We start from the raw sequence: 20,179 nt of genomic DNA, 5'->3' as shown, positions 1-20,179 counted from the left end.
ATGTTGGCCCAGAAACTGGGAAGGGGAATAACAATCGAAATGTAAATAAGAAATACTCAAATTAATAAAGATAAAAAAATATATCCATGGTCCAAATCAATCACATGGAGATATCTCAATGTTCTTTCAATAATTTGGAAACTTCAGATTTCATGTTTACATCACTCCAATTTCTGTTTATTTTTGTCTGTGGTATGACCTGGGTCATAACTTCTCTTTTGAATTACTTGTGTGAAGAGTGTTTTCTTAGGAAGTTTCTGCTGTGGGACTTTTGCCACCTATGAGTGACACCATATGTTAAATATCAAAGAAGTACACAATTCTATTTTTTATATAAAACCTGCTCTGACTGTGTAAAAGATACCATAGTGATAGAAACATCAGTGATGTGGTTCATCTTTTATCTGTCAGTATTTTTTATTTGTTTTTGGAAAACAAAAAAAATTGCAATCTTTGCTAATTACTTCAGGAAGCTAGAACTGTGGGCCATTAGAAAGTGAATACCACTGCTCACAAGAATCATAAATGTTTGATGAATTTTATGAAAGTTTTGCTTGATTTAACAATAAACTGAACATTTTTTTCCAGCAACTGACAGGTTAGGTATTTTAGCCATACCAATGCTCTGGAATACTCAGGAGACATCTTCCTTCAGTAGTAACATTATCTTTAGGAAGACTCTAATCTATGGTTTCCAACTACAACTGAGTTCAGTAAAAGGTCTTATATCTAACAATGCCCCTTTCATGTCTTGCATTAAAGCTAAGTGGATCACTGAAAGCAATGCCTATCTCTACTGCATATCACAGAAACTGAATCTCCAAGGAAGGGAGATAAACCTAAAAGTTTAATGACTTCTCCAAAGAGCTGATCAATTACCATGGAATCTGATGTCTCAATCCAAGTATTTCAGTGAAGATGTACACTTCCAGCAGAACTGATTTGTATTTAATGATGAGAATTGAGACAATGATAAAGATCCATCTATATGTTAACTTTGTTACTAGGGAGAATGTGAGCTTCCTATGGTTATAAGTTACTAGCACAGAAATGTAGTTACTATAATACTTGGTAAACATTTATTAAATTTAGAATTATTTAAGGAGCCGGCCGTAAAAGTATGATAATGAAGCTTATTCAAAATTGTCTGGTCTCAATAGAAGAAGCCCTTGGTCCTGTGAAGGCTCATTTCCCCAGTGTAGGGGAATGCCAGGGTGTTGAGGGGAATGGGCAGGGGGGAAGGAGAGGATCCTCATAGAAGGAGGGGAAAGGGATGAGAGAGGAAGAAACTGGGAAAGGGGATAACATTTGAAATGTAAATACATAAAAGTACACAGTAAAAAATTACTTAATGTTGAAAAAAGCTTCTTCTGTAAAGTGATAGTATGTCAAAACAAAACTGAATAGTACAAGAAATATTTTTAAAAAGCACTGATATTTTTTATAATGGATGCCAAATGTTTTGATATTTCTCTTTTTCTGTCACTTTTGAGGAACACTGAGCTAAAAACTCTCCTGGCCATTGGAGGCTGGAAGTTTGGATCTGCCCCGTAAGTTCTATACACGTGGGATACTGGGTGTTAATGTTCTAGGCAGGCTATAGTTGTAAAATCACAGGTTAATTACCTCATCTTTTTAAAAAGGGAATTGAAGAAAATGCATTAAGTAAATGTTTCAACATGGAAATAATGACAATAGAGCCTCAAATTAAACAGGAATCATTCCTTCCAGGTACACATATGGCCTTCACATGTCAAATTTGGCCTAATATTTTGGCATGCATCCTCTGAGAGATTTTTAACTACCAAAAAGCTTTTCTTAAACTGTTTCATGTCCTCCAGACCAGAGGATGGTCATGTTCTGCTTTTGATTAACTGTTCAGAACATAAAATAATGGCCTCTTATTAAGAAATTTTCTTTGATTAGATATGACTTGGAGTGTTTGAAGACAAATATGATGAGTTAGGATGAACATAAAAATTAAAATGCCAGGGAAACTTGTTAGTAGTTAATAAGGGGCTGGGAAAATAAAGGATATTTTGAGGTAGGTGGTGTGAGTGCAAAGGGAGGATGAGAGAGAAACAGGGCACGTTGTGAAGGACAAGGAGTCAATATTCAACTGTGAACTGTTTTGTTTCCAATGTGTCCATGTCATAGAAGCCTAACACTAACTTCTTTCAATATACATAAGGTTCAGTGCCATGGTCTCTACTCCTCAGAACCGACAGACATTCATCAAGTTCTGATCATGTGGTAGCTTTATATTTATTTAAAAATCTGTAATTCTCATGCAACACCTTTGGATACTTTAAAGGATTGAGCATATAAGTCAAGAAATATGACAAAACTTGGACTTTTGTGACACTAGCTAATAATGAATTGATGGGGTCCTGACCTGACAGTCAGGTACTGAGGTGGGACACAGAGTCAGATGAAAGCCGAAGGCTGGATATTTTATCCTGGGTTTGCATTTGTGTTCTCTTAAGGTCTGTATGACACCCAGGATGTTCTGGCTTTCATAGTCTCTGGTGAGAAGTCTGGTGTAATTCTTATAGGTCTGCCTTTACATGTCCTTTGACCTTTTTCCCTTACTCCTTTTAATATTTTTTCTATGTTTTGTGCATTTGGTGTTTTAACTATTACGTGTTTGGAGTTCTGTAGGATTCTTGTGTTTTTATTGGCATCTCTTACTTTAGGGAATTTTTCTTCTATAATTTTGTTCAATATATTTACTGGCTCTTTAAAGTGGGGGTCTTTACTTTCTTCTATACCTATTATCCTTAGGTTTGATCTTCTCATTTTGTCCTGGATTTACAGGATGTTTTAGGCTAGGAGCTTTTTGTGTTTTACATTATCTTTGACAGCTGTGTCAATGTTTTCTATGGTATCTTCTGCCCCTGAGATTCTCTCTTCAATCTCTTGTATTTTGTTGGTGATACTTATATTTATGACTCCTGGTATCCTTCTTAGGTTTTCTATCTCCAGGGTTGCCTCCCTTTGTGTTTTCTTTATTCTTTCTATTTCCGTTTTAAACTCCTGGATAGTTCTATCCATTTCCTTCACCTGCTTGTTTGTGTTTTCCTGTAATTCCTTCAGGGATTTTTGTGTTTCCTCTTTACGTTCTTCTACCTGTTTACTTGTGTTGTCCTGCATTTCTTTAAGGGAGTTATTTATGTCTTTCTTAAAGTCCTCCATCATTGTCAAAAATGTGATTTTAAATCTAAATCTTGCTTTTCCAATGTGTTTGGATATTCAGTATTTTCTTTGGTGGGAGAACTGGGTTCTGATGATGCCAAGTAGTCTTGGTTTCTGTTGCTTAGTTTCCTGCGCTTACTTTTTGCTATTGGGTTGTCTCTGGTCTTTGCTTGTCTTTCTGTTTCTGAGAGTGGCTTGAACCTCCTGTATGCCTCTGTGCCAGCACTCCTGTAGAACTGCTTTCCTGTTTTCTTTCAGCCTTTTCTGAGAACAGGTGCTCTGATCTCAGGTATGTAGGCACTTGTGGTGACTATCTTTCAGCTCTAGGTACAGGCAAGAATCAGAATGGTCCTGCTCCTGATTCCTCCTAGGTCCTTGCACCCAGGGGGCACAGTTAGCACTAGGCAATTCCCTCTTGAATCAGAAATGTGGACAGAGGCTAGTCTCTTATATCTCAGGAGAGTCTGCACTTCTGATTGTACAGCTCTCTCCCCCGTGGGATTTGGGTGCAGGGAGCTGTTTGACCGCCTCAGTTCAGTCCTGGGCCCAGACCAGAATTGGAGGTACCAACGGCTGCCTGTTCCTAATTTCCTGTGTCAAGAGGCACTGTGCAGTTTCCCTTTGGACCAGGGAGGTGGGCAAAGTTGTGCAGAAGTGGCAGTCTGTCCTGCTATCTCAGAATGTCTGCACTTCTGGGTGTTCAGCTCTCTTCCCCATGGGATTTACCAACATTCTTAATAATTCCCCTTTTCTATTGCTTTTTACAGAACATTTTCTGAAAACCCCTGGCCATTGGAAACTAGAACTTTGGTCTTTACATATGACCTATGGTTCATTGCTAGTGTAAGCAAGCAATGAAAACACTGTCTCAGTTCAAACTATATGTTTGCAGAAAAGAATTAAGAATACACATTGAAAAAGCAGGCTAAGTCCTAATTGGTTTCACTTGAAGCTCAAATTAATCTGAACAAATTCTTTCCAAGTCCATATGTGGCCTTTACAACCTCAAATTGGTTTAGATATTCCGGGATGTCATTTTGTGAATGCAAGTGATTACAATTCTCTAGGTCAAAGGAGGGTTATGTGGTGTTTCTTTCTACCTTGTCAAGAGCTCAGTTTAGGGTTCCATATATAAAAGAAACTTTGCTTGAATTATTATGAACTGGAGGGTTTTGAGGCAGTATATGATGAGCAAGGATAGAAAACTATTATAAATGAAAGGGTAAAATACACATCTAAACTATTTGAGATTTTTTTCCTTTACCTGACAGGATGGATAAGATAGGCAGTAAATAACATGGAGTATGAACAAATACATTTCTGGTGAAAGTGCAAACTCAGACAGGCAATGCAAAAATCACGATGTGTCAGTTCTTCAGGAGAATAGGGATTTATCTACTTCAATACTCAGCTTTTCTACTCTAGGGCATAAGCCTAAAGGATGTTGCATTCTACCCCCAAAACGCATGCTCAACTATATCGATTGTTTCTTTCTTCATAATATCCAGAAATTGGAAACAAACTATATGTCTCTCCCCAGAAGAATGGATAAAGAAAATGTGGTAAAAGGTGTATTTATTCAGCCATTTGAAAAACAATTAAAATCATGTAATTTGCAGGCAAATTGTTGGTACCAGAATAAATTATCCTGGGTAAGAGTTTTACAAACCCAGAAAGACAAAGTATTTTATGTATTCACAAACATGTAGATAATATCGGTTAAGTCAATAATAACCAAGCTACCCTCCATCGATCCAGTGTAAAAGACTAGAAGAAAGACAGATCTCATTCAGGAAGGAAAATAAGACAGATAAGTAAGTTTAGTAAAATTTTTAGTTCCTCTAAAAACTCAATTATGTTATATGAATGTTTTTGTTTTAACCCCAAGTGTTGGATAAGATGCTACTTCATGCCTTATTTATAATAGCCAGAAACTGGAAGAACCCAGATGCCCTTTAACAGAGGAATGGATACAGAAAATGTGGTACATCTACACAATGGAATACTACTCAGCTATCAAAAACAAAGACTTTATGAAATTCATAGGCAAATGGATGGAACTGGAAAATATCATCCTGAGTGAGGTAACCCAATTACCGAAAAACACACATGGTATGCACTCATTGATAAGTGGATATTAGCCCAAATGCTCGAATTACCCTAGATGCACAGAACACATGAAACTCAAGAAGGATGATCAAAAGGTGGATGCTTCACTCCTTCTTTAAAAGGGGAACAAGAAGACCATTGGGAGGGTATAGGGAGGCAAAATTTAGAACAGAGACTGAAGGAAAACGCATTCAGAGCTTGCCCTACATGTGGCCCATACAAATACAGCCACCACACTAGATAAGATGGATGAAGCAAAGAAGTGCAGGCTGACAAGAACCAGATGTAGATCTCTCCTGAGAGACACAGCCAGAATATGGTAAATACAGAGGCGAATGCCAGCAGCAAACCACTGAACTGAGAATAGGACCCCCGTTGAAGGATTCAGAGAAAGGACTGGAGGAGCTTGAAGGGGCTCGAGACCCCATATGAACAACAATGCCAACCAACCAGAGCTTCCAGGGACTAAGCCACTACCTAAAGACTATACATGGACTGACCCTGGACTCTGACCTCATAGGTAGCAATGAACAGCCTAGTAAGAGCACCAGTGGAAGGGGAAGCCCTGGGTCCTGCTAAGACTGAACTCCCCAGTGAATGTGATTGTTGTGGGGAGTGCGGCAATGAGGGGAGGATGAGGAAGGAAACACCCATATAGATGGGAAGGGGAGGGATTAGGGGGATGTTGGCCTGGAAACTGGGAAAGGGAATAACAATTGAAATGTAAAGAAGAAATACCCAATTTAATAAAGATAGAGAAAAAATTAAAATTATTTAATCAATCTTTAAAAAATGATGCTGCTTCATAGTAGGTGATTACGATTTGCCTCATACATTAGCAGTGGCAGGATTTGTGCCAGCTTCAGATGGGTACAGATGGAAAATCCCTGAGAGGGCCACTGGAGGCCTCTTTTCACCATGCTGCTCCGGGTTGTTGTTGTCGTGACTTGACAAGTATTCCTGAGCATAGATAGACATGAGAAGTAATTGTAGATATCTTGACAATGAAGATTGGACAGGCCCAAGAAACATGACAACCCTAACCAATAGGAAATAGTTTAATGAATCTATAACCCTTTTCCTTCTAACCTTCTTTCTGCCCTACCTAGTGTTGTGAGTGACATTGAAACACTTTAAGATGCAATGAGGTTTAGATATAAGAATTCAATAAAATAGATTTGAAAAAAATAGTGCCAACAAATGTGACCCAAAGTGAAGCTAGGAAAAATGGGAAACTTGATTTCTAATGCTGTAGAGTAGATAGAAGGGAAGAAAGGAGCCTATTTTAGCATGTCAGCAATAGGCTCATCATAGCTGCTGCCAATGAGGTCTTTCCCAGTCTGCTTTCAGAAGGGATGTTCTGTTTTTGTTTTTGTTTTCTTCCTTTATTCCATTTCAAAAATGTTGGGAGAATGGCTGGACAATTGGAAAAACTTTTGAGTGGAAGTGGCAAGAGATTCAAACACCTGTGGAAAAAAATAAAAATAAATGTTTCATATCTGGTGACTGAGTGTGGAAGCTTCCCATAGGATGAAAAAGCAAAGCCAACTGGGCAGATTGTCTCCCTGCCCTGTGCTGTGTAATTTTTTTTTCTAATTCCCCTAAACACCTAGGCAGGAGAGAGCACCTGGACGAGGAGGTTTTGGGGGTAACTGGGATAAAGAGAACAAATGGTCTTGAACCAACTGATTTATCAGAGATGGAAGAGGTTTGGTCTGTGGCTCCTAGATTACCACCACAATTTTCCCGGTAGTAGCACCAGGTCTTCCATATCAACATGCCTGGTGCTTCAATTGCAGCAAATTGGGTCATGTAAAAAGACGTTATAATCAACCTGCTAAAAGTCTCAGAGCTGAAAATATCAGATGGCTTAACTCTGCTAGATGCGGTACATTTTATTGGAGAATTGAACAATTAGCTTCTGGTGGTATTAGGTTATCCTCAAAGAAAAAGCCCAGGCTTCCCAGAGTTTAAAACTCTGGAAAAGTGTGTCATTGGGCTTATTAGTGCAAATAAAGTAGAAATATTCAAGGTTATTTTCCCAACAAGTTGCTTTGGGGCCCAGGTTTGAGGCTCAGCAGCAAAAAATACTAGCTGCTTTAGAGTAGAGAAGCCCAGATGCACAAAGTTATGAAATCGTAGGGTAGGGGTTATAGGAAAGTAGCATAAAAGGTATATTATTGTATCTGCTTTTAGACTATGAGAGCAAAACTAAGTCTCAAATATTTTACATTAGTGTAGATTATGGTCTATTGATAAAAATTTAAGGTTATTTTGCTCAACTCTTACTTAATGTATTATACATATGGAACTCATTTATAATTTTGTTATAAAATTCTAGTTTCTGAAAGTTACTATTGTAACTGTGTAGGATAATTAAGAATTATTCACCTATAAATAATTTTATTTTTAGTCCTTCTTGTGAACCAATTTAGTTAATTACCAAAATAGGCTTTATTTAGCCTCTTGTATGTGTTTTCAAAGTTAAGCAGAAAGAAAATAGCTATAAACAAGCAACATTTGTCCATTATGGGATAGATAGGAAGTCCTCAGAGATCCATAGATTATGGCACTAATAAGTTCAATTACAAAGGCTTTTCTGACAGATAGACACATCTGCTCTTGGCAGCAACTCCAATCTACTTCAAAGAAGATGATGGAAACGGAAGGAACTCCACCTGAAGTTTGCATTATTTGTGACAAAGCTGGCCAAGACTAGATATGCTCTTAATCCACTGCTGACCTGCCTGAGGCTTTCCAAATTGGGGATAAGATGAGAATTGGAAATCCCACTGCTCAACTTGCAGAGTCTACTTTTCATTTGAGCCCTGGAACTGCTTCCCAGCTCAATGAGGATCCTACATATCCTCCATTTTGCAGACTCCACTTCTCCATTCCATCCCAGTGTGCAGTGGTTCCTGGACATTCCCAAAAAAGAAAGAAAGGATGAGGAATTAAAGCTGACCCTGACATGCATGCCACAGTGTTAAGGACTTGGAAGAAATTAAGGTGAAATAAGGTCTGGAAGAGAGAAAGAGTTATAAGGACTCAGTAAAATAGTAAACAAATATGTCAACAGATAAGGATTCAAAGGGAGAAGCTGGAAAGGGCAGATTAAGTGGAAAGGTGGAAAGGTGAGGAGGTTGTGGGAGGCAATACAAGGATACACAGCAAAAAAGGGCATTTGATGAGAAATATGGAAACTAAACGTAGCATAAGCTTCCTAAAATATATACATGTATGAGTTTGTGTACATGCATATGAAAATGTGAATATAAACGAAACCACCACATAATGAGGGGAATTGGTTCTGATTGGCAATTTTCTGTCACTCAACAAAGAAGAAATATTTTAATCCAAGGTCATGACTGCTCTAGAAAGGAATCACACCCAAAGAACGAGGTATCCATGATCTGGCTGGAATGTAGATATGTTAAACACCTTTAATTTCTTTCCATGGGATACAGACACACACTTAGTGCTCACCTTTAAGGTAAAATTTGTTTGCAGTAGAAATCAGTTATGTTTTAAAGAGACATCTAATAGAGGGATAGACAAAGTGAGGAATCACAGAAAGATTTGAGAAAAATGAGTCAGGTATAGGATACTCCATACTCTTAAAATAACAGCACTGGAAAGAGAAGCATTTCAAGAGCAGTACAGGGAAAAAGAATCAGTTGGGAGTCAATATAGTGAGCACTGTGCAGTGGAGCTGAGTTCATTTAAAAGTTGATGAAGTCCAGTACATGTCAGAAAAGGCAACTGAAGCCAGAGAATAAGGAAAGATGAGAATAAATTGGCAGGGGTAGTTTGAGGCAAAGACCAACAATTCAGAGAGAAGCTGAGAATATCCAGATTGAGTCAGCATCGAGAAGAGTTTGAGCTGGAATAGCTGAGCTGAAGTAGCCAGTGAAAGTTCAGAAAGTGATAAAAAGGCTGAGATTATTTAGTTGTAAGCCTTCAAGATGAAAATTACATCTGGGGAATAAAGATACTTTTACACAACAAAGTTTCCAGTATTGGAATTGGGTTATGTCTAATTAAGTTGTTGACCAAATGGGTCCCATTATAATCCTGTTTAGAATCCCCTAACAACCAAATCTATTACCAAGACTATAGGATGGTCTTCAAAAACTTACAATAAATCCCCATTGTTGAAACAAAACTTGTACATCTTTTTGAACATGGAGATTTTGGGCTGGGGCCAACAAGAATCCTTCTTGCATAAGTTCTAGCGTCTTTGATACAAGAATATACTTTGTATATTATAAATAAGAATGTGAACTCCAAGCAGACCTCAGAACTTTGATCTACAATTTTTTTAAGTGTACCACTGAGAAGGGTGGGAGTAGGGATTCAACAGCAGAGTCACTCTCTCTCTCTTGACCAGTGGATCAGGATATAGCTCACAATACTTCTCCAGTACCAAGGATGCTGCCATGTACCCAATCACAACGATACTGGACTAATAAACTTCTGAAACTGTATGCAAGCCCACAATTAAATGCTTTCTTTTATTTGTATTTTGTTACTTTGTAATTTAATTAATTTATTTATTTATTATTGGATTTTTTTATTTACATTTCAACTGTTATCCCCTTTCCCAGTTTCCCAGCAATAAACCCTCACCCACCTCTTCCCACCTCCCAGCGCTGACATTCCTCTACACTGGGGGGTCCAGCCTTCGCTGGACCAAGGTCTTCTCATCCCATTGGTGCCCAACAAGGCCATCATTTCCTACATATGCAACTGGAACCATGGGTCTGTCCACTTTATGGGTGGTGGTTTAGTCCCTGGTAGTTCTGGATGGTTGGTATGGTTGTTCTTATGGGGTTGCAAGCCCCTTCAGCTCCTTCAATCCTTTCTCTAACTCCTACCTCAATTGCAGACCCTGTTCTCAGTTCAGTGGTTGGTAGTGAGTAATCATCTCTGTATTTGTCATGTTTTGTCAGGAGATAGTTATAACAGGCTCCTGTCAGCATGCACTTCTTTGCATTAGCAATATTTTTGGGATTTGGTGGCTGTATGTGTATGGCATGGATCCCTAGGTTGGACAGGCTCTGAATGGCCAATCCTTCAGTCTCTGCTCCAAACTTTGTCTTCCCCTCTAAGTCCCCTCTTTCTTATCAATTTTAAGAAGGACTGAAACATCCGTACTTTGGTCTTCCTTCTTCTTGAGTTTCATGTGGTCTGTGGACTGCATCTTGGATATTGTGACCTTTGGGACTAATATTCATTTATCAATGAGTGCATATCATGTGTCTGTTTTTATGATTAGGTTACCTCACTCAGGACATTTCTAGTTCTATACATTTTTCTATGAATTTCATGAAGTCACTGTTTTTGATAGTTGAGTACCATTCAATTGTGTAGACTTAACATATTTTCTGAATTCATTCCACTGTTGAAGGACATCTGGATTCTTTAAATAAGGCTATTATAAATAAGGCTACTATGAACACAGTGGAGCCTGTGTCCTTGTTCTATGTTGGAGCATTTTGGGGTATATGCCCAGGAGTGGTATAGCTGGGTCCTCAGGTAGTACAATGTCCAATTTTCCGAGGAACCTACAGAATGATTTCCAGAGTGGTTGTACCAGTTAGCAGTCCCACCAACAATGGAGGAGTGTTCCTCTATCTCCACATCCTATCCAGCATCTGCTGTCACTTGAGATTTTGATCTTAGCCATTCTGATTGGTGTGAGGCTGAATCTCAGTGTTGTTTTGATTTGCATTTCCCTGATGAGTAAGAATGTTAAACATTTATTTAGGCACTTCACAGCCATTCAATATTCCTCACCTGAGAATCCTTTATTTAGCTCTGCACTTCATTTTTAATAGGGTTATTTGATTCTCTGGAGTTTAACTTCTTCAGTTCTTTGTATATATTGGATGTTAGCCCTCTCTCAGATATAGGATTTGCACAGATATTTTCCCAATTTGTTGGTTGTCATTCTGTTATACTTACAGTGCCTTTGCCTTACAGAAGCTTTGAAATGTAATGAGGTCCCATTTGTCAATTCTTGATCTTAGAGCATAAGCCATTGGTGTTCTGTTCAGGAAATTTTCCCCAGGATCCATTTGTTTGAGACTCTTCCCCACATTTTCTTCTATTAGTTTCTGTGTATCTGGTTTTATGTGGAGATCCTTGATCCACTTGGACTTAAGCTTTGTACAGGGTGATAAGAATTGCTCAATTTGCATTCTTCTACATCCTGATCTCCAGTTGAACCAGCACCACTCATTGAAAATGCTATCTTTCTTCCATTGGATAGTTTTAGCCCCTTTGTCAAAGATCAAGTGTGTGGGTCATAGGTGTGTGGGTTCATTTCTGAGTCTTCAATTCTACTACATTGGTCTACCTGCCTATCTCTATAGCAATATAATGCATTTTTTATCACTATTGCGCTGTAAAACAGCTTGAAGTCAGTGATGGTTAGTCCCCCAAAAGTTCTTTTATTGTTTAGGATAGTTTTTGCTATCCTGAGTGTTTTCTTTCTCTGCCTGTATATCCTTCTGTATATCCTTTGAGTAAAGGAGGGATACTGATATGTTTGAGGTAATTTTGTATCCCGCCACTTAGCTGAAGTTGGTTATCTGGGTTAGTGATTCTCTGAAGGAACTTTTGAGGTCACTTAATATACTATCATATCATCTGCAAATAGTGATATTTTGGCATCTTCCTTTCCAGTTTTTATCCCTTTGACCTCCTTTTGTTGTCTGATTGCTCTGGCTATGACTTCGTGTACTAAATTGCATAAGTAGGGAGCGAGTGGGCAGCCTTGTCTAGTTCCTGATTTTAGTGGGATTGCTTCAAATTTGACAAAACCAAATTTATACAAAAATTTTCAACCTGCAAGGTATTCTAGGATAATGGTGACACAAAGCTTATATTGGAAACCAATCAATAGTTAATTTAATAAGATAAAGTTCATGAGTTGGAACCAATACCCAATATTGCTTGGGTGACCAAGAACCTTATACTAGACAGCTCAGGAACCTCAGTAATACAAGGAATAGTAAAATTATAAAAAAATGTAGCAAAAATGATTCCTAATAATATTTGGCTGTATTCATAAACCAGTGCCTTGTTTAAACATTTTCAGAGAAGCACCTCTTGTAGTAGAAGGGAACAAACACAAAGAAACACAGCCAGACATTATGGAGAGAGTAAGCAACCTTGTAACATCAGAACTGAATGGGATGTCTCTATCAAATATCTTCTATCAAAACTGAGGAAATCCCTGTGAAAGAGACATGAAATGAATAAAAGAGTGAGAGGGAAAGGAGGATTCCAACAAAACAGGACTTAGTCCAGAATTGTTGTACCAGTCTGCAATACCACCAACAATGGAGGAGTGTTCCTCTTCACCACATCCTCGCCAGCATCTGTTGTCACCTGAGTTTTTGATCTTAGCCATTCTCACTGGTGTGAGGTAGAATCTCAGGGTTGTTTTGATTTGCATTTCCCTTATGACTAAAGATGTTGAACATTTCTTTAGGTGTTTCTCAGCCATTTGGCATTCCTCAGCTGTAAATTCTTTGTTTAGCTATGAACCCCACTTTTTCATAGGGTTATTTGTCTCCCTGCAGTCTAACTTCTTGAGTTCTTTGTATATTTTGGATATAAGCCCTCTATCAGTTGTAAGATTGGTAAAGATCTTTTCCCAATCTGTTGGTTTCTGTTTTGTCCTAACAACAGTGTCCTTTGCCTTACAGAAGCTTTGCAGTTTTATGAGATCCCATTTGTCGATTCTTGATCTTAGAGCATAAGCCATTGGTGTTTTGTTCAGGAAATGTTCTCCAGTGTCCATCTGTCTGATATTCTAACCCACTTTTTCATCTATTAGTTTGAGTGTATCTGGTTTGATGTGGAGGTCCCTGATCCACTTGGACTTAAGCTTTGTACAGGGTGATAAGCATGGATCAATCTGCATTCTTCTACATGCTGACCTCCAGTTGAACCAGCACCATTTGCTGAAAATGCTATCTTTTTTCCACTGGATGGTTTTGGCTCCTTTGTCAAAAATCAAGTGACCATAGGTGTGTGGGTTCATTTCTGGTTCTTTAATTCTATTCTACTGGTCGATTTGCATTTCTCTGTACCAATACCATGCAGTTTTTATCACTATTGCTCTGTAATACTGCTTGAGTCCAGGGATAGTGATTCCCTGAGAAGTCCTTTTATTGTTGAGGATAGTTTTAGCTATCTTGGGGTTTTTTGTTAATTCAGATGAATTTGCAAAATCCTCTATCTAACTCTATGAAGAATTGGGTTGGAATTTTGATGGGGATTGCATTGAATCTGTAGATCACTTCTGGTAAAATGGCTATTTTCACAATGTTAATCCTGCCAATACATGAGCATGGGAGATCTTTCCATCTTCCGAGATCTTCTTCAATTTCTTTCTTCAGAGACTTGATGTTCTTATCATACAGATCTTTCACTTGCTTGGATAAAGTCACAACGAGGTATTTTATATTATTTGGGGCTATTGTGTAGGGTGTCATTTCCCTAATTTCTTTCTCAGCCGGTTTCTCTTTTGTGTCAAGGAAGGCTACTGATTTATTTGAGTTAATTTTATACCCAGCCACTTTGCTGAAGGTGTTTTTTAGGTTTAGTAGTTCTCTGGTGGATCTTTAGGGAACACTTAAGTATACTATCATATCATCTGCAAATAGTGATATTTTGACTTCTTCCTTTCCAATATGTATCCTTTTGATCTCCTTTTTTTGTCTGATTGCTCTCGCTAGGACTTTGAGAACTATATTGAGTAAGTAGGGAGAGAGTTGGCAGCCTTGTCTAGTCCCTGATTTTAGTGGAATTGCTTCAAGTTTCTCTCCATTTAGTTAAATATTAGCTACTGGTCTACTGTATATGGCCTTTACTATGTTTATGTATGGGCCTTGAATTCCTGTTCTTTCCAGAACTTTTATCATGAAGGGGTGTTGAATTTTGTCATATGTTTTCTCAGCATCTAATGAAGTGATCATGTGGTTTTGTTCTTTCAGTTTGTTTATATAGTGGACTATGTTGATGGTTTTCTGCATATTAAACCATCCCTGCATACCTGGGATGAAGCCCATTGAAGCCATGACAATGAAGGATGATTGTTTTGATGTCTTCTTGGATTCGGTTTGCACGAATTTTAGTGAGTATTTTTGTGTCTATATTCATGAGGGAATTTGATCTGAAGTTCTCTTTCTTTGTTGGATCTTTGTGTGGTTTAGGTGTAAGAGTAATTGTGGCTTCACAGAAAAAATTCAGGAGTACTACACCTGTTTCAATTTTTTGATATATTTTGGATAGCATTGGTATGAGGTCTTCTATGAAGGTCTGATAGAATTCTGCACTGAACCCATCTGGACCTGGGTTCTTTTTGTTTGGATGTTTCATGACTGCTTCTATTACTTTAGGAGTTATGGGGTTGTTTAAATGGTTTATCTGTTCCTGATTTAACTTCTGTTCCTGGTATCTGTCTAGAAAATTGTCCATTTCCTTCAGATTTTCAAGTTTGTTGAATATAGGCTTATGTAGTAGGATCTGATGACTTTTTGAATTTCCTCTGATTCTGTTGTTATGTCTCCCTTTTCATTTGTGATTTTGTTCATTTGGACACACTCTCTGGGTCCTCTCGTTAGTCTGGCTAAGGGTTTATCTATCTTGTTGATTTTCTCAAAGAACCAACTTTTGGTTCTGTTGATTCTTTCTATGGTCCTTTTTGTTTCTACTTGGTTGATTTCAGCTCTGAGTTTGATTATTTCCTGCCTTCTACTCCTCCTGGGTGTATTTGCTTCTTTTTGTTCTAGAGCTTTTAGGTGTGCTGTCAAGCTGCTGACATATGCTCTTTCCTGTTTCTTTCTGCAGGCACTCAGCGCTATGAGTTTTCCTCTTAGCACAGCTTTCATTGTGTCCCATAAGTTTCAGTATGTCTGTGCGATGAGCTCTTTCTCCTTATTTTCTATTTTATTTTATTTATTTTCCGGTAATACAATACATTATGACTGCAGTACGCAGAGGTCAGTGCCTAGTCAATCATCATCAAGGGAGGTTTTCTCCAGTAGATGATTGGAGCACGTGCAGAGATCCACAGTCAAACTTAGAGAGAGAGAGAGAGAGAGAGAGAGAGAGAGAGAGAGAGAGAGAGAGAGAAACTCACACTGGAGATCTCCAATGGAACCATGTCCGTGTCCGTGTAGCTTTGGAAACTTAGAAGAACGGGTAGAGGTGGAGACTCTAGGACCCAGAGGGAATTGGACACCATATGCTAGCTCACTGAATGTTTAATTTTTTAAAAAAGGTACATTGTTAAATTTTGACTCAACTTTAGTATTTAACCCATTTATATTTCATGATTTTTAGGTGAAAATGCAATTGAACACTATCATCCTAACTTCCATTTCTAATTTACCCTCATCCAAAAAAAATTAAATAAAATTTAAAAAATACCTTGAAACTGAGAACAGGATGCCCTTGGGGGGAATTAGAGGAAGGATTGAAAGAGTTGAAGGAGCTTGCAACTCCATAAGAACTATAATGCCAACTAACCAGAGCTTAAAGGGACTAAATCACTACCAAAAGACTATATATAGAATAACCCAGGGCTCCAACTGCATATGTGGCAGAGAATAGCCCTATTGGTGCACCAGTAGAAAGGGAAGCCCTTGGTCCAGTCAAGGTTGGATCCCTAGTGCAGGGGAATATGGGGGGCAGTGAGGGGGATGGATGGGGGGAATACTCATATGGGGGAGGGGGAGGGCATGGGGGTGGGGCTTATGGACAGGAAACCGGGAAAGGGAATAACATTTGAAATGTAAGTAAAGAAATATATCTAATAAAAAATTAAAAATAAGGAAAGAAAGAAATACAAGAAAACTCAATTAAATAGGTGAAGTAATTGCATGGCCTGAAAGTAGAAGTATAAACAATAAAGAAAACACAAATGAAGGCAAATCTGGAAATGGCAAACCTAGGAAAGAGGTCAGGAATTACAGATGTAAGTATCACGAACAGAGTACAAGAGATAGAAGAGTGAATCTCTGGTATAGAAGGTACCTTAGAAGAGATTGACGTGGGAGAATTGGGCTCCAATGATGCCACGTAGTCTTGGTTTCTGTTGCTTGGGTTCCTGTGCTTACCTCTTGCCCTCAGGTTGTCTCTGGTGTTATCTTGTTCTGCTATTTCTGACAGTGGTTTGACCGCCCTATAGGCCTGTGTGTCAGGAGTGCTGTAGACCTGCTTTCCTGTTCTCTTTCAGCCAGTTATGGGCACAGAGTGTTCTGCTTTCAGGGGTGTAGTCGTTCCTGTCTACTGGTCTTCAGGTGTTCCTGTGGGTGTGTGTCCTGAGTCCACCAGGCAGATCACTTGGAGTAGAAAAGTTGGTCTTACCTCTGGTCTCAGGCCTGGAGTAGCTTCTCAGAGCTGGGGTTTCAGCTCTCTGTGAGGGCAGCAACCAGAACGGCCTGCCCTGCCTTCACTCGGGACCCTGTGCACAGGGGGCCCAGATGGCACTAGGCATTTTCCTCTAGAGTCAGAAATGTAGGCAGAGAGTAGTCTCCTCTGGCTTCCTAGGCATGTCTGCCCCTCTGAAGGTCTAGCTCTCCCTCCCACAGGATTTGGGTGCAGGGAGATATTTGACCGGGTCCCTTCAGATCCCGGTGGGGTCTGGACTACAGGGGACCTGCAACTTGAGTGCCTCTATCTTCCTGTTCCCAGAGGCCCTATACAGTTTCCTCTTTGGCCAAGGATGTGGGCAAGGGTGGGCAGTACTGGTGGTCTCTCCTGCCCTTCAGTCTCAGGAGTGCCCACCTCTCTGGGTGGTAAGCTCTCTCTCCCAAGGGGTTTGGGATCAGGGAGCTGTGGCTGGGATCAGCGAGGTTCGGACCCAGCTAGATAACAGGTTTTTTTTTTAAATTGAATGGCTTTTAAATTTTATTTTCAATCTGTTTCTTTTCTATGAATCTGTTTAAATTATTGATCTCTTCTTGGTTTAACTTTGGTAGTTTGCCTGAATAAAGGAATTCATGCATTTCTTTAAGATTTTTTTCCAACTTAGTGGGGTACAGGTTTTTAAAGTATTCCTTTATAAAATTCTGCATTTCTTTGAGTTCTTCTGTAATGATTCCATGATCATTTTGATTGTGTTACTTTGGTTCCTCTTTGGATTTTAAGTTTTTGTTTTTTTGTTTTTTTGTTTTTTTGGGTTTGGTATTGTTTTCTAATTTACTCTCTTTTGGTTAGATGGGCCATGGATCTGTCAAATTTATTTATCTTCTAAGAAAACAAGCTCATAAATTCATTCATCGTTTCTGTTTCTACTTAATTCATTTGTTTTTCAAAATTATTTCTTGCTGCTTACAGGATTTGGGCATCGTTTGTTTTGGTTTTCCCAAATTCTTGAGTTTTCTTGAATCATTAAGTTATTTATTTATGCTCTTTCTGACATTTAACGGAGGCATGTAAGGATTTAAAGATTTTTTTCTGTTTCTTTTCTTTTATTGGATTTTTTAAATTTACATTTTAAATGTTTCCCCTCTAGAAATCTGCTATCCCATTCGCCACCAGTGCTTCCAAGAGGGTGCTTATTCATCCACCTACCCATTCCCTCCCACCTCCCAACCCTGATATTCCCCTACACTGGAGCATCAAGCCTTCCCAGGACCAAGGGCCTCTCCTCACATCGATGCCCAACAGAGTTGTCCTCTGCTACATATGCAGCTGGAATCACGCATACTATTTGGTTGATGGCTTAGTCCCTGGGAGCTCTGGGGTGTCTGATTTTTTATAACTACATTTATTATGTTGCATAGGTTTTGTTGTCTTGTGTTTAGTTACATGCATATTTTAATTTTTTTCATGATTTTTTCTTTGACTAATTCATCATTCAGTAGTAAGGTTTTGATCAACTCCAAAAGTGTATACAATTACTAGAGCTTTGTTTGCTGTTGATTTTAAGGTTTTTGTATGATATATAGGATACATGGGATTACCTCAAATTTCCTTTAATTTTTGAAGTTTGTTTTGTATTATACCACATTGTCCATATTAGAATAGCTTCTATGTTCTGCTAAGTAAAATGTTTACTTCTTAAAGTTTTAGTAAAATAATCTTTAGATATCTGTTGAGCTCATTTAACATGTAGTCTCTTTTATTTCTGAGGTTTCTCTGTTTATGTTTTGTTCAGATGGCCTATGCATTGGAGAAGGTAGGGTATTCAAATTGCCTGCTATTCTTGTATCTGGGTTAATCTGTGCCTTTAATTTCATTATTATACTTTTTATGAAACTGAATGCATTGGGATTCAGTGCATATATGTTTTATATTGTAATTTTTATTAATTTATTTATTCACTTACATCCCAACATCAGTTCCACTCTTCTACTAGTACCCTTCACACAGAGTCTCTTCCATTGCCCCTTCCATTCAGAGAGAAGGAAATGCTTCCCCTCTTGGGTATAATCCTAACCCCCTGAACTCCTACATATCAAGTCAGTACAGAACTAGGCACATTCTCCCCACTGAGGCCAGTCAAAGCATCCCAGTTAGGAGATCAGAATCCATAGGCAAGCTGACAATTCAGAAATAGCCCCTGCTCAGCTTTTGGGGGAAGCTGCATGAAGACCAAGCTGCATTTCTGCTATGTATGTGAATGTACTACATATGGGCATATATTAAGCCTATGCTTGCTCTTTGGTTGACATTTCAGTCTCTGTGAACCACCAAGGGTCCAGGTTAGTTGACTCTGTTAGTCTTCTTATGGAGGCCATGTCTTTTTCTGGGTCCCTCAATTCTTCCCCCAGCACTTCCATAATACTCACAAAGATGCATCTAATATTTGGCTAGGGGTCTATGTTTCCATTTCCATTGGATGATGGGTAGAGCTTCTCAGAGACAATTATGCTAGGCTCGTGTCTACAATCATAACAGAGTACCATTAATAGTGTCAGTTCTTGCCCATGGGATGGGGCTCAAGTTGAGCCAGTCCTTGGTTGGCCATTCCCTCCCTCTCTGCTTCATTTATGTCTCTGATATCTTGAAGACAGGACACATTTTGTATCAAAGCTTTTGTGGATTTGTCAATGTCCTTATGAACACTTATGAATTGCAACACTAGGAGTCTTGCCTGCCTACAGAAAGGGGCCACTTCAGGATTCATATCCTTTGCTGGTAGTCTTAGCTAGATTCATGCCTACAAACACCCTGGGGCCTCCCCTGACCAGCACTAATTTCAGTTTTCTCTCCCCAACTCTACCTATACCTGATCAACACAACCTATACCTGGCACTGTTTCCCTCTCCCATCCAGTTATCAACAGAGGAATCCCTAATGGCTCAGAAACATTTAAGGAAGTATATCCAAAGTATTCAGGAAAATGGAAATCAAAATGATTCTGAGATTCCACCTTACAACTATCAGAATGGCTAAGATCAAAACTGATGGAAGAGCGCATACTGAAAAGGATGTTGAGCAAGGGAAACACTCCTCCATGACTGGTACGAGTTTAAACTTGGACAACTACTCCAGAAGTCAATTTGATAGTTTCTCAGAAAATTGAGTATAGTTCTGTCTCAAAGTGCAGCTGTACCACTCGTGGGCATATACCCAAGATTTTTCCAATTTTCCACAAGGACACTTGTTCAACTATGTTCATAGTAGCTTTATTCATAGTGGCCAGAAACAGGAAACAGCCTATATGTCCTTCAATGGAAGAATACACAAAATTGCCAGTTATTATTGAAGTTGAGGACTCTAGAGTGACTTGTTTTCAGCATCTACACTAATTGTGACTCTCTACACTAATCTGCAACTTCTAAATGTTTCTCTCCCAATTATGAATTCTGAGACTGAAAGAATATCCACATGATAAGTTTGAATA

The 20,179-nt window shown here is 38.8% G+C and overlaps 1 pseudogene; it reads left to right on the top strand.

Annotated features, from left to right (window-relative positions):
* Chia-ps1 (chitinase, acidic, pseudogene 1) overlaps nt 1-20,179 on the top strand; it is a 242,906-nt pseudogene that overhangs the window by 6,531 nt on the left and 216,196 nt on the right.

This window comes from Rattus norvegicus, chromosome 2 (assembly GCF_036323735.1).
Source record: "Rattus norvegicus strain BN/NHsdMcwi chromosome 2, GRCr8, whole genome shotgun sequence".
Classification (NCBI taxonomy): Eukaryota; Metazoa; Chordata; class Mammalia; order Rodentia; family Muridae; genus Rattus; species Rattus norvegicus.
The sequence above is the reverse complement of the archived record's forward strand: the minus strand, read 5'-3'. Positions and strand labels throughout refer to the sequence as shown.